We start from the raw sequence: 14,495 nt of genomic DNA on the forward strand, positions 1-14,495 counted from the left end.
TGCTTTTTAATCCCTACACCTTTTCCCACATCCTCCCCCCACCCCCTCCCCACTGATAACCCTCCAAATGATCTCCATACCTATGATTCTGTTCCTGTTCTGGTTGTTTAGTTTTCTTCTGTTTGTTTGTTTGTTTGTTTGTTTGTTTGTTTTGATTCAGTTGTTGATAGTTGTGAATTTGTTGCCTTTTTAATGTTCACAGTTTGATCTTTTTCTTAAATAAGTTCTTTTAACATTTCATGTAATAGCTTGGTAATAATGAACTCCTTTTGTTTTACCTTGTCTGGGAAGTGCTTTATCTGTCCTTCCATTCTAGATGATAGCTTTACTGGCTAGAGTAATCTAGGTTGTATGTACTTGCTTTTCATCACTTTGAATATTTCTTGCCAGTCTCATCTTGTCTGCAAAGTTTCTTTTGAGAAATCAGCTGATAAATTTATGGGAACTCCTTTGTAGTTAACTTTCTGCTTTTCTCGCTGCTTTTAATAGTTTCTCCTTATGTTTAACCTTTGGCATTTTAATTATAACGTGTCTTAGTGTGGTCCTCTTTGAGTCCAACTTGTCTGGGACTCTGTGTTTCCTGGACTTGTATGTCTTATTTCCTTCGCCAAATTAGGGAAGTTTTAATTTCATTATTTTTTCAAATAAGTTTTCAATTTCTTGCTCTTCCTCTTCTCCTTCTGGCACCCCTATGATTCAGATGTTGGCACTTTTGGAGATATCTGAGAGTCTTGTACTATCCTCACTTTTTTAAATTCTTGTTTCTTCTTTCTTTTCTGGTTGAATATTTATTTCTTCCTTATATGCCAAATCATTGATTTGAATCCTAGTTTCCATCCCTTCACTGATGTTTCCCTGTACATTTTTTTATTTTCACTTAGTGTAACCTTCATTTTTTCCTTCATGTTGTTGCCGTACTCAATGAGTTCTTTGAGCATCCTGATCACTGGTGTTTGAACTCCACATCTGATAGGTTGGCTATCTCTGTTTCGTTTAGTTATTTTCTGGCATTTTGTTCTGTTCTTTCATTTGGCCCATATTTATTTGTCTCCTCAATGTGGCAGCCTCCCTGTGTTTGTTTCTGTGTATTATGTAGAGTTGCTTTGGCTTCCTGTAAAGGGCACCTGTCAATTGTATGGGGTGGAGCCTTAGGTAATCACTAGAGTGGGGCAATCCACTTAACTGCTTAGTGGCTCTGTTGGTGGGGAGGGCTCGGAGAGGGGACTGTGCCACACTGCCTGGCTTCTGGGGTTTGCTTGGCATTCACCCCATTTCCATTCACTTTACCCCCTTCCTATATGCGACTGGCACCCTTCCAGCTGTTGCCCAGGTGTTGAATCCCAAAGTGGGTGGGTTTGCATATGTTTTAAGACTGTGTAGGCCCTTTATGTGAAGTTTCCTGAAAATATGGCAATTTCTTCTGCCACCCCAATTCCCACTGGTTTACAGCCAGAAGTTATGGGGATTTATCTTCCTCACATTGGAACCCTGGACTGTGCAGTCCGGCCTGAGGCTGGGATCCCTTGCTCCCAAGGAATCACTCCCAATTTTTATTTACCACATGTGAATATAGGATCGCCTGTGCCTGTTCTGCCGCTGCCACCACCTCTCTGGGCCACATCGCATCTCCTCACTTCTCCGCCCCATCTCTGTGTCTTCACCTCTCCTCTGCATGTGGATGGTTGTGGCTTCTTTAAATATCTGGTTGTCAGACTTCCATTCAATTTTCTGACAGTTCTGGGTGTTATTTGTTTTGCAGTTTAGTGTAATTCTTTTTTTTTTAAGATTTTATTTGTTTATTTTTAGAGAGGGGAAGGGATGGAGAAGGAGAGGCAGAGAAATATCAATGTGTGGTTGCCTCTTGAATGCCCTCTACTGGGCACTTGGCCTATAACCGAGGCATGTGCCCTGACTGGGAATAGAATCCATGACCTTTTAGATTGCAGTCCTTTGCTCAATCCACTGAGCCGCACCAGCCAGGGCTAGTTGTAATTCTTTTTGTAGTTGTGTGAGGAGGCGAAGTGTGACTACCTATGCCTCCATCGTGACCAGAAGTCTTCATCCCACCTCTTCTCTTTTGGTTGTAATGTATAAAGCAGGTGCAGAACTGCCTTTCTCAGGAGCATTTTCTCAATCTGTTGAGGTTTTGCTTCCCAGCAATTGTCTGTTTGACTCAAATAAACTCATAAAAAATTCTTACAGGTTTGGACGTTTCTTACATTGACATTAGTCTTTTTGTTCCCTTGGACTTCCATTGGTCTGGCCTCAGAAAACAGCAAGAAGCCTGGACCAAAGTCGAAAAGGGCCATTTCTCCCCCCGACCCCATATACATTTTAGAGGACCTGGAAGGGATCCAAAGTCCCTTCCCCTTTTGCCTATTAAATCATCTGCTAGTGTGTCCCATGTCCGAAAACATCGAGTATCTGCCAGTCCTCAGGCTGTGGCTAGAGACTGAAATGAAGCTACAAATCCACCCAGACTGGTGAGTGCAGAGAACCACCAACATGAAGCTGCCACTCAATATTTGTTGAATGAATCAATGAGCAGGTGGTCCCTGCCTTTGGGGATTTCAGGCTGGGGGTTGAGGGGAAGGAATGGACAAAAAGAGAATTATAAGTCAACAACACTTTTCAGGTGCTCAGAAGCCCCCCAGACCAGCCTGGAGAACTGGGGTGCAGCGGATCAGATACTGAGCACATACCCTTCCATGGAGAGAGAGTAGGCTTTGGATGGAGGGAAGCAGGACAGCACCAACCATGTCCCCTGGCTGTTGTTAGGAGAATGAAGAATATAAAGAAAAGCCATTGTTCCCTGCACTCCAAAAACCTCTCTGTTATCCCCAGGCAAGACAGGACCCACTGCTGCCAGAGAAGCTTCCAGACTTTGTCCAGTTACCTCTCTTTATCAGCAGGAGGCAGCAGAGAAGCAGAATCACACCATTGCAGCCTTTAAAAACCTAACCTGGGGCAAACTGTGAGTACGGGGGCGAGGGGGGGGGGGGAGCTGGCTCCTGTCCTGGAGGAACTTACTGATCAGATTTGTAGATAACTACAGCACAAGAGCTGTGGAAGGCAGGTAATGAGCAGTTCTGTGAGGCTTCATTCCTTCAAGCACCTGTCCTTCCCCCACCCTCCTCCCTCCCCCTCCTCCTCCTCTTTTCTTTTCCTTCCTTCCTCCCTCCCTTCCTCCCTCCCTTCCTTCCTTCCTTCCTTCCTTCCTTCCTTCCTTCCTTCCTCTTTCTTTCTTTCTTTCTTTCTTTCTTTCTTTCTTTCTTTCTTTCTTTCTCTTTTTCTCTCCTTCTTTCCTTCTTTTCTTTCTTTCTCATTTTGTGAGCAACTGCTGAGTTCCAGGCCTGTGGTAGGCTCTAGGGACATGAACTTGGAAAAGAACCAGACCTGCCTTGGATGTACTCATAGTTCATTCAGGGAGACATGCCATGTGGAGTGAGATTGAGAGGAACCCACCTGGGAGGGTCAGAGAAGAGCCTTCTGGGAGGAGAAGAGTTAACCGGGCAAGGGAGGGACCAGGGAGATAGAGGCTGACAGTGTGAGCAAAGACAGGAAGGTATGGGTCCGGTAGGTGGGGCAGAGGATTGGAGCACAGAGGCTAAGAGGGCAGACAGGAAATTGATAGTTGCAGTAGTGTAACCGAGCAAACCAGGGCTCATGCATGTGGTGCCTTGGTGCATGACCCAACAATTAGTGTTGAGGGAAACAGATTTTTATTTACAGGATTCCAACCTCTGGGTGGGAGGGGCTGGCAGCACCCCTGCTCGGAGCCCTGTTCTCCCATGAGACCCAGCACTTCCCCCGCTCCCCACCAGGCTATAAGCCCAAAACATGCCCAAATATTCCTCATGCCCTTATCTGTTCTTAAGCCACTGTGCAGTTTCCCATTCCCTCTGGAAGGCACACTTGTGGGTTTCAGCATCGCCATCCTGTCACAGCAGCTCTCCCCTTCAGCATCTGGGTACGTTGTCCTCAGCCTCCATGTAGTAGTCCAGAAAAACAGGTGCTATGTTACACTGGATCATAGTGGAGTCCAGGAATGCACACATGCCAAGAGAGTAGCTTCTCTGTACATCCTTTAGGGACGCAAAAGTCTGTAGTCTCAGCATTCCTGGTCACTGTTCAGCATTCCAGGCATCTCCCATGAATCTGTGCTTGGTTAGGCAGGTTCCCACATGTATGTGATTAAGGCTCACAACTACATATATTCATACCTATCCACACACAAAATCATGCATAAGCTGACCTGAGCACAAGTACATGTTGTACCTACATGCATGTATACATGTCACTTCACAGAGCAAAATGAGCACTTGGGTGGTGACCACCTAACCCCGCCCTCTCCTGCCACCTTGCCCAATGCAATCTAGCCTACTTCCCCAATCCCATTCCCCACCATCCTTCTGCCTTTACACAAACCCACCATGCTGCTAGTGCTGTGTGAAATAACCAGGCAGCTGGCAGGAAGCCTCTGGAAACGCTCACTTCAGGAGCAAGGGTGACCATTTGTGGCCCATGATGAACAAGGTAACAGGAAAGCCCTTGGAGCCTGAACTTCCTGTTCCAATTGCCCATCTCACTCTGCCTGGAATTGCACCATCAGAGAGCCACTGCTCTGAATAAGGCTCATCAAACTTTGAGAGGACACTGGAAAAGATCCTGAGTCCAGCCCTCACACTGCACTCAGGATTGTGAGGCCCAGAGAGGGGAGTTATTAGCTAAGGACACAGTGAATCTGTGACAGAGCCAGCACAGAACCCAGGTCTTCTGTTTTGTCTTTGCCCCACTGTTTTGGCCCTTGGGTAGAGAAGTGAGGTGGACAGCTGGGACCACAAGCAGGTAGGGGCTCTGATCTGGCCCAGCTGAGCCTGCTTGGGTATGCTAACTCAGGAGCTTAGGCACAGAGTCTGGGGCCCCAGTGCTCATGAACTACCCTGAGGCCCTCTTCCATCAGAATCTTCTACAGAGAAAGGTGGCATTGGCATGTGGGAGCACTCCAAACCCTGCCAGGATGGCTGAGAACTCTGGAAGAGAGATCAGGAGCTTGAGTAAGAGCAGGTGAGACCTCTCTCCCACCAGGTGGGGCCAGGTCCTGGAGGCAGACACACAGGACCAACCCCAGGGAGCTCCCAGGGCAGAGGAGAGCAGAGAGGAACCCACCTCCCAAGGCTGGATGGGATGGACCTCTACCCCTCCCACAATCCCATCCCCAACTTTAGTCCCCCTTGCAGGCACTAGCCCTTCTCCACTCACCCTCTTAAAGGGAGATTTCAGGGGACACTTTAAGGACAGAGGAGAAAGGCTCTCTATGAAACCCAACCCTACTCCTTACCCCAGGCAGGGACATACCCCTTGTACTATTGGCAGAGCCAGGCTTTACCCAGGAAGAAGCAGATCAGGGTGAGGAGGAAAGCCAGGGTGTGCGCACAGAGCACCTGCACACGGCAGCCGCAGCAGCAGACCCACTGCCTGGGCCGCAGCACGGAGGGAAGCTTGCAGCTTGGGGAGCAATCAGTGGCTCCTCAGAGGCCCACATTCCAGCCCCTGCCTTGTCGGTGCAGCAGCCTCCTGGCCCCAACTTTGGGCATCTCCAGGCCCTTCCAAGACACCCTCTACCCTTTTGTCAGTGTCGTGGGTTGAATTGTGTGCCCCCCCCCAAATGTTGAAGTCCTGATCCCGGTGCCTATGAATGTGACCTCACTGGGAAATAAAGTCTTTACTGAGTAATTCAGTTTCTGAATTACTGTAATTACCAGGTCATACTGGATTAGGGTGGGTCCTAACTCCAACAACTAGTGTCCTTCCAAGGCCATGTGGAGACACAGGGAGACAGGGAAGATGGCCATGTGAAGACGGAAGCAGAGGTTGAAGGAATGGGTCAACAGGTCAGAGGTGGGTCTTTACATTGCCAGGAGACACCAGGAGCTGGGAAGGAGAAAGGATTCTTTGCTCTCTGAGGATTCCTCGGAAGAAGCACAACTTGTTGATACTTTGCTTTTGACGTTCTGGCCTCCAGAACAGTGAGAGAATACATTTCTATTGTTTTAAGCCACCTACTTTCTGGTGCTTTGTTACAGCAGCCCTAGGAAACGAATACAGGCCAGTTCAGCTCCCCGAGTGGCTACATTCGGCACATGGCCCTTCTGCTTGGAACCTCTGGGAGCCCCCACGGCCAGCCACACCTGGCGCTCAAGGCCACCCCACCACTACATCCTCACTGCTGCTCTCTCACTTCCCCCCTCACCATCTCTCCACTGGCAACTTTGCTGGCTCCTTAGCATCCTGTTCTCATTCAGTGGGAGGCAAAAGGGGAAGAGAGTGGGAGAAAAATGAAATTTTGCACCTAGGTGACTGGAGTCCCTGCCGGAAATAAGAAGGCTGAAAGAGGGAGGTGGTCTACAGGCCTGGGCATGGGTGGGTGGGGGGCTGTGTCATTTAGGGCAGTTCAGTTTTGTGCAGTCAGAGGTGGTATTCTTCATCAAGAAGAATAGTGCTAGAATCCAGACTGGAGAATACATGAGGTCTGTCCAGAAAAATTCCAACCATTGTTAATATAAGAACAGTTTGTGTGACACTGATGTAACCTGGAAGCCAAGGAGAGTGGACTAGAATGCACATGCATGAATAATGATGACTTCACTGTACTAGTCACTAGGGGCAGTAGGTGCCACTGAGTGAACATGTGTACTGTGTGGCCGTTGCATTCAAAATGATTGAGCAAGCAGAGTAACAAGGCTGCATCAAATTTTGCATTAAGCTTCAACATTCCTCTGTGGAAACTATTGGGATGATTCAGAAGGCTGCAGCTATGGGCAACTGGTGATTGGTAGCTTCATCATGACAATGTGCCCACTCATACATCACATTTTGTTACAGAACAGACCTGGGGGCGGTGAATGATATACTATTACCGACTGGACCCACCCTTGTGCTCCAGGGGTCCCCCACCCCGTACTAGGTTCACCTTGCCTGCCACCAGGGAAAGACGTCTCTCATTGCCAGAGATTGGTGAAAAGGAAAGGGATTATTTATTTAAGGAGTTATACAAACTTAAGAGCAATGACTTAATGTCTTTGTTGAGGTCCCAAAGTCCTTTAGAATACCCACAAATGCACAGTCCTTCCTTCTCCCTCTGCCCAGTATGGGGTACCGTATCTCAGAAAAAGAAATAGAAATCTGTGGTTCTTCTCTGTCCAAGCTGTGTGGTCCTAAAAAGACTCCACATGGCTGCTACACCTGGGTTTAAATCCCAGCACCAATCTTCCTCTGCCACACCATTTCTAATTCCTCCCATAATTGGCCACAGCTGCCAGCATTCCCATATTTTTCCAGCTTTACTGGGCTGCCATAGTAAGTCTGGGAAGGTGTGGCCCTGTGGTGTGGAGCCAATCATCTCCAAGCTCTTACGCAGGCTCTGTGACCAGGGGAGTAGCTGCCCAGTTACATCATGGGTTGAAGTCACTCCCATCCTCCTGGCTCAAAGCATGGCCACAGCTGTTTAACATATCTATGATACCAGTTAAATGTTAAATGACCATGCTGGAGATTAGGTGCAAAACTGTTGCTATTCAAAACAACTCTTAAGGGCCCTGCTCCATGCGTCCCACCCCCAGCTCAGACTTGTGGGGGTGAGGACATCCTATATATATCTTTTTTTCTAATATTTTCTGGACACCAAGTTCTGGACCCCATTACAAATCCCTATTTGAGGCACCCCCCTTGGCTGTACCCTGTTACAATTTCATGGGGAGTTTTTTTCCAAAACATCAAATCACCCAGGTGACTCAGCCCCACTTCAGCCCAGATTAGCACCCTGCAACTTCTGGCTTTTCCCAAAACTAAAATTGCCTTTGAAGGGGAAGAGATTTCAGACTGTGATGAGATTCAGAAAAATACAACTGGGCAGCTGATGGCGACTGGGAGAACTGTGTGAGGTCCCAAGGTGCCTACTTTGAAGGAAACTGAGGTGCCATTGTCTCATGTACAAAGTTTCTGGTATCTTTGTCAATAAATGTCTCTATTTTTCACATTACATGGTTGGACACCTCTGGACAGACCTCGTACAGGAGAGGCCCCTCATGCAGGAGGAGGCTTTCTGCCGTCACACCAGTCCCACAGGCCTGAGCCTGACGCAGAGAAGGGAGAGGTCTGCCGGGGCGGTGACTTTGAAGGCCGAGGGAGGAGCTCTGATCGGAAGGAAAGAAAAGTATCCCAGGCTCCAGCAACCTTTCCCTGGCTTGAGGGCAAGTCACTTGGCTTCTCTGAGACTTAGGTAACCTATGAAGAGAAAGAATCCTGTCTGCCCCACAGAGGGAGATTTTATCTGTAAAAGAAGAGAGGGGTTAAAACCACAGCTTCTTTCTCACATTTGCACACAGCCTTCCACCTCCCCGAGCTACTGTTCCCTCACCTGCAGAGTAGAAATTATAATTCCTACCTTTAGGGAGGTTGTAAACATGTGAGTAAAGAACAGAGGCGCCTGGAGGGATGTGCACTCAATAAATGCAGCTTCCATGGTGGTAAAAGGCTTTATTAACTGTGGCAAATTGTACTAATTCACTTTGGCCTTCTCTGGGTAGCTGTCTGACTACTGCACGGCAGACTCCTTGAGGACAGGACTGTCTGGCTTGGAACTCTGTCCCGGAAGCCTGGCATTCACTTACACTCATTCACTGAACGTGTGCTATTCCAGTGCTGAGAAGCAGCAGTGAGCAAGGTGGCCAAACACTGACTTTGAAGAGCTTTAACAATATACCCTGGATGGTATGGCTCAGTGGACTGAGCACCGGACTGTGAACTAAAGGGTCGCCAGTTCCATTCCCAGTCAGGGCACATGCCTGGGCTGCGGGCCAGGTCCCTAGTGTGGTGCGCAAGAGGCAACCACACATCGATGTTTCTCTCCCTCTCTTTCTCCCTCCCTCCCCCTCTCTCTAAAAGTAAATAAAATCTTGAAAACTTTATTGAAACAACATATGTGTGCGTATGTTGTGGGAGGAGTAGAGGTGGAAAAGACAATTAGCAAACAGAGAAATAAATAAACAAGAAAAATATGAGCTAACAAGGTGCAGAGCATTAAAACAGGTCAGCTAGGCCCTGACCCCTGTGGCCCAGTTGCTTGGGCATCATTCCACAGGACGCAGTGTCACTGCTTAGGTTCCACAGGCTTGGGTTCCGGTTCGATCCAGGCCCTCAGTTGTGCGGGGCGTTCATGACAGGCACAGCTGATCCAGAGCGAACCCGCCTGTGTTTCTCCCACATCGGGGCTTCTGTCCCACAGGCCGATGAGTATGGAGGGTGGCAACCTGACATCAGGGAAGAGCTTCCTCTAGAGGCAAGTTTTCTGCTGAGACCTGGAAGAATCCAAGGAGCAGTCCCAATAGGATCAGAGTAAGAGTGTTCCAGGAGGACAAAAGAACAAGGGCAGGGGGCTGGTGGGAAGGAGTGGGGCAGGTTCAAGGAACAGAACAGAGTAGGTGGGGGGAGGGAAGCGGGATGGCACAGGGTGTTGCACACAGTAGGTACTCAACCAGTACTTATCGCCCTGGGAATCTGCATGTGGGCAGCTTGGGCTTAGGAGGCCATACCCATGCTCCAGGGTTAGTGCTCTGAGCCCATGTGACCTGTCCACCTGGCCCACAAGAAACTTAGAGTCATAGATCCTGGGAACCTGAGCCCTGGCAATGTCCGCCCTCACTCTTTTCTTCATTCATTCATTCATTTCCTCATCAAATATGAAGGGGACCCCCCCAGACCTGGAATTTATTTATTCAAAATCGTGTATTTATTCTTACATGTTTAAACTTCAATCACCTTCAAAGTACTCTCCATTTGATGCAATACAACTTTGGAGACATTTTTTGCCACTGCTCAAAACAATTTTTGAATTCGTCTATTTTGATGCCTTTCAGTGCTTCTGCCAGTTTTTGTTTCACCTCTTCCACATCAGCAGGACGTTTCTCTCTGAGGACTTTTTCTCATCTGGAGAAACGAAAAGAGTCACCAGGGGTGAGATCTGGTGAACAAGGAGGGTGAGACATGGAGGTCACGCCATTTTTGGTCAGAAACTGCTGCACACTCAGCGAGGCGGGGGCAGGTGTGCATGTACAGTGTCAGCTGGTGCACTGGTGCGGACAGGCTCCTAGAACTCTCATCTAGCGGGGGAAGCCTGTCCTGCAAGGGACCCACCCTCCAGAAGATAACTCTGGGTTTTCTTTGGGGGGGTCCCTCCTCATAGTTACTGAGTACCAGCTGCATCTTGAGTCTCATTCCAGGGCCTAGGGACACAAAAATGACCAAGACTTCGTCTTAGTGCCATTTGGTAAGGCAGACAGAACCCACATTAACAGCAGATCGGGAAGAGATATCTGTTCCCACACTGCAGGGCACAGAAGGGGGAACAAGCAGTCAGCCCTGCAGGAGCCCAGGGATGGTGTCCCACAGGAGTTGATCCCTGAACCTGGCTCGGAGGGCTGAGCTGCCCTCTCCCAAGTACAATGTTGAGAAGGGTATTCCAGGAGGAAAGAACAGCATGGCTAGACCAAGAGGTGGGGTATAGAAGGGTCCATGGGGCCAGTGCAGAGACTTGGACATGGAGAAGCAACAGGGGCCAGGAAGAGAAAGGCCCAGAGGGCTAGCCTAAGGAACTTGGACTTGATCGTACAGGTGGTAGAGACTATGAGGTTTCCCTGCTCATTTTACTGTGCAGGGGTCTGAAGGGAGTCACACAAAGTTGCCTGGTGACAGAGCACAGTCTGAAGCCAGCTCTCCCTCAGAGTGGCCCCTGTGTACCCAGGGTTCAGAGGTCTCAAGGAGGGTGGGTGTTTAGGGACAAGCGGAGCTGGCCCTTCCGTATGCCTGAAGCTTCAGTTGCAGGGTGAGCTGGCTCTCAGCAGGTCTCCAGGCCTGCCATGAGACTGGTTTGTGGCCAAGGGCCAGAGGCCAGGTGCATTCCTGTGTTTGGGAGAAAGGAACCTAAAACCCTTGAGCCTCTTATTGTTCTCCACTCCCAGGTATGCTCCCTCTTCTGTTAACTCTCAGGGCTCCAGGTACACAGAAAGGTTACCTGCCACTACAGCTGAGATACAGCAGAGTCCACATCCCCAGATGGAGGGATGGGGCCCAGGTGTCCTGCTCTCCAGATCCCGCCTGCGGCAGACTCTTTACCTTCCTGCTGTCTGAGCAAGGGGCAGGTGGAGAGAAGCAGGCCGATCTTAGCTCTGACTTGTTGAGGGCTCTGCCAGGGAAGGAAAGCCCTCTGCCATCTTGACCATGGGTGATGGGACAGCAGTGAGCCATGTGTCCCTTCCTGTCCTGTAAGAGAAGAAAGCCAGCCTGAACCACAGGTGTCAAATTCTGCTAATCTTGTTTCCCTTCTCCTTACCTGAGATGCAAGAGGGGAGGAGAGGAGGAAGTAGAACCTCTCCTGGGGCCTAGGTGAGAGGGCAGGAGTCCCAGTAACACACGCCCATCATTCTTCCTCCTGGGAGGACCACCGGAAAGGACAGAGGAGCGCTGAGTGTGTGTATGAGAGTGGCGGCCTGGGGAGCCTGCGGAAGAACCCACATCTCTGTATGTGGGTCCAACGTGGGAGCAGGTGGATAAGTTTGTAGGAACAGGTGACACAGACCAGAGACCTGCCTATTGGAAATTTCTCTAGTGGAAAAGGACTTTCTGCAGGCTGTTTGGCCTGGGGTCACTGATGGCTGTGCCCTTTGAGCCCCTCTGGTCCCGAAAGGAGAGAAGACTTGCTTGAGGCTGCACAGGTAGTGGAGGCATATCCCCCACACCAGCAGCACCCCATTCTCCCCAGAGACTTTTTTGCATGGTGACAACTGCCCTGCCCTGCCCTGGCCTGCACTGTCCTCCACCCACTGTTCTCCAGCCAATATGACTCAGTCCCTCTTGGTGTCCCACAGGTCATCTGGAATGTTTGGGCTGAACTTGTCTGTTTGGAGTCTAGCCTCGAACCCTCACGCTGCAGTGTCAGTCCCAATGGGCAGGGTGTGGGCCTGCCTCCTTGCAGGAACTGGGTTTCTCCCTTTGCAAGGACTCCAGGGCTTCCTGTTGGCTTCTGCGCCTGGGAAAGGTTCAGATTTCCTAAGAACCAAGGCCTGGCTGGGAGTCAGTTTGCAGGAAGGGCGGGTGAGATAAAGGGAGAAGGGCCTGGAGCTCAGGTTTCTGCCGGCACTGAGGATTGCAGTGGCACTACGGAACAGTTCCAGCTCTCCAGCCTTTGGGAGCCTGCTCTATCCCCCCTTCACCAGTCCTAAGGCAAAGTCCTGAGCTAGGTCAGAGCGCTGAGATCTGGCTTCATTCTCCCCAGCAGCCTGAGGCGTGGAGGAAAGATTCAGACTTCTTCGACTTGGTCCTGCCTATCCTGTCTGTCTGGCCTGTCCGGCCATATGATCTCGGGCAGGGTTCTTTCTCCAACTGTACCCCTTTCTCGGCTGGGGGCGTTCAATGGCTGTAGACAGTGGCTGGATGTCACCAGATATCTGACTTCTGACACTCAGCAGGCTATCATTACTCCATGACTGAACAGGAGTTCCGTGGGATCAGAGTCTTAATCCCTGTGCCCAGAACATTTCTGGTTCTCCCTGTCCTGGCACGTGACAGTCAGTCGATAAATATTTGTCTGGTAAATGTAATGACTCATTTAATCATTGCAACAATCCTGCAAAGTAGGAGTTGCCATCAGCACCATACTTACACAGCAACACTGAGGCACAGAGGAGCAAAGTCAATGATCAAAGGTCATGTGGTTACGTGAGGATTAAACCCAGGTGGCAACACACCAAAGCTCTGGCTCCTGCCCACTGTGGCCGGCCGCTGGGGGAGGGCAGGGTCTGTTCCACTGCAGCGCATTAGCTGGGAACACAGTGTGTGGGCCTGAGGCAGGACAGTAAGAAGCTAGGAAAATTCCTCGACAAGTGGAGTGGGGAAACTGAGACAAGATAATTAACCAAAGCCCCCAAATCTGAATGACTCACAGACAGCTGTTGCAGCAGTTTTCAACCAGAGCGCCATATGACACCGGTGTCCCTCAAGAATTTTTAAACACACAACACCTGACTATTTATTCAGGGGCCCTGACTCCTTTTCCTTTGGATTGTTAAATTAAAACAGTGACAACAGCCAATAAAACAATAGCTGTCTGGTGTGAATGAATAAAAACTTGTATCTATTTTTTTGTCAGATCAGTAAAATATATATTTTCTTAGTGTGCTGCAGGACCTTAGCGTTATTTACGTGTGCCATGAGATGAAAAAGGTTGAAACCACTGAGCTAGTGAATCGCAAGCCCTTGTCTTCCCTAACCAAGGACACTTGAGAGCAAATAGTTTATACCTCCCCTTCCTAACCACAGCATAAACAGCTCAATCGCCCCGGCCAGAGAGACAGATAACAGACACCCATTGGTGCCAGCCAAACCCAAGGACGAGTAAAGTCTGGGAAAACAAAAAGACTGATTAGAGTCAGACAAACCTAAAATCAAAGTAAAGCAGCGAAGCTGAGCAGAGAATGGTCCCAAAACTCCCCTACACACTCATTTTAATTCATCAGCATATTAAAGAATGCACCTGGAAAGTGGACAAATATTCTGCTGAAACCCTCCCCTAAGACTGTTAGGTCAGAGTCGCTCAAGAAACCAGAGGGGCGCAGCGAGCTGAGGAGCAGGGTTTATTAGCGGGGAATAAGAGGGAAAAGTGGAGCCAGCCTAGGGAGGTTGGGACTCATTTGGTTGTTCTTAGGGCAGGGTTTTTAAGTGCAAACGCCCTCAAAGGGTAACTGGTTGGGGCGTCAGAGTCTGATCGGCTAGAGCTGGTTGCTGGGTGCCATTTCTGCTGACCATTGTTCTTGATACATCTTGTCAAGCTCAAGTTAAAGCTGCATCCTGTTATGCTGGATAGGCCAACCCCAGACCCCGATCTTAGCCGGGCATCTGTCTGTCCTGGGTAGGGTCGGCAGGCAGTTTCCCAGGCTACAGTTTCCAACGGTACAGTTTCCCACCTGGTGATTTTCCATTTCTCCTAGGTCTACCTAGGTCTGTCAAAGACCTCCCCTAAGATTCCCTGCTCCGCTGCAGAAAAGAGATAAAAATCCTCAAAACAAAGGATGCCAGCCCTGTTTCTCTCTGGAGCACACTCACACCTTTCTTCCCTCTAGGCATGCATCTCCTAGGCTCTAAGGGTCCCCACTAGACTTGCAACCAGGGGAGCAGTGGGCAGCAGCTCGGCCCCAGGCTAACCCCCCTGAGCCTGTCTCCAAAGCCCCTTTTCTCTGACTCTCCAGAGAGTTGACAACAGCCCAGCATGGCTTACTCCTTTCCCACAACATGTCTAGGGAGCCAAAGCAGAGCACTGTCTAGGGCACAGATGGCAAACACAAGGCCCACAGGCCAAATCCGGCCCTCCACCTTGTCTTATCCAGCCCGGCACCTTGTTTCCACCCATCGGCAGTGCCAAGCTCTTACTTAACTGTTAAGGA

General features: G+C 49.6%; 1 long non-coding RNA gene across 1 annotated transcript; it reads right to left on the reverse strand.

Moving 5' to 3' along the window:
* Positions 1-9,178: 9,178 nt before the first annotated feature.
* On the reverse strand, positions 9,179-11,309 carry LOC123806254. Its single transcript, XR_006783473.1, has 3 exons — positions 11,072-11,309; positions 9,820-9,987; positions 9,179-9,359 (listed from the first exon to the last, which is right to left on the reverse strand). It is a non-coding gene; the product is annotated as an uncharacterized LOC123806254 (long non-coding RNA).
* Between the last annotated feature and the right edge of the window lie 3,186 nt (positions 11,310-14,495).

This window comes from Phyllostomus hastatus, unplaced genomic scaffold, assembly GCF_019186645.2.
Source record: "Phyllostomus hastatus isolate PE091 unplaced genomic scaffold, TTU_PhHast_1.1 phas_scaffold_385, whole genome shotgun sequence".
NCBI lineage: Eukaryota > Metazoa > Chordata > Mammalia > Chiroptera > Phyllostomidae > Phyllostomus > Phyllostomus hastatus.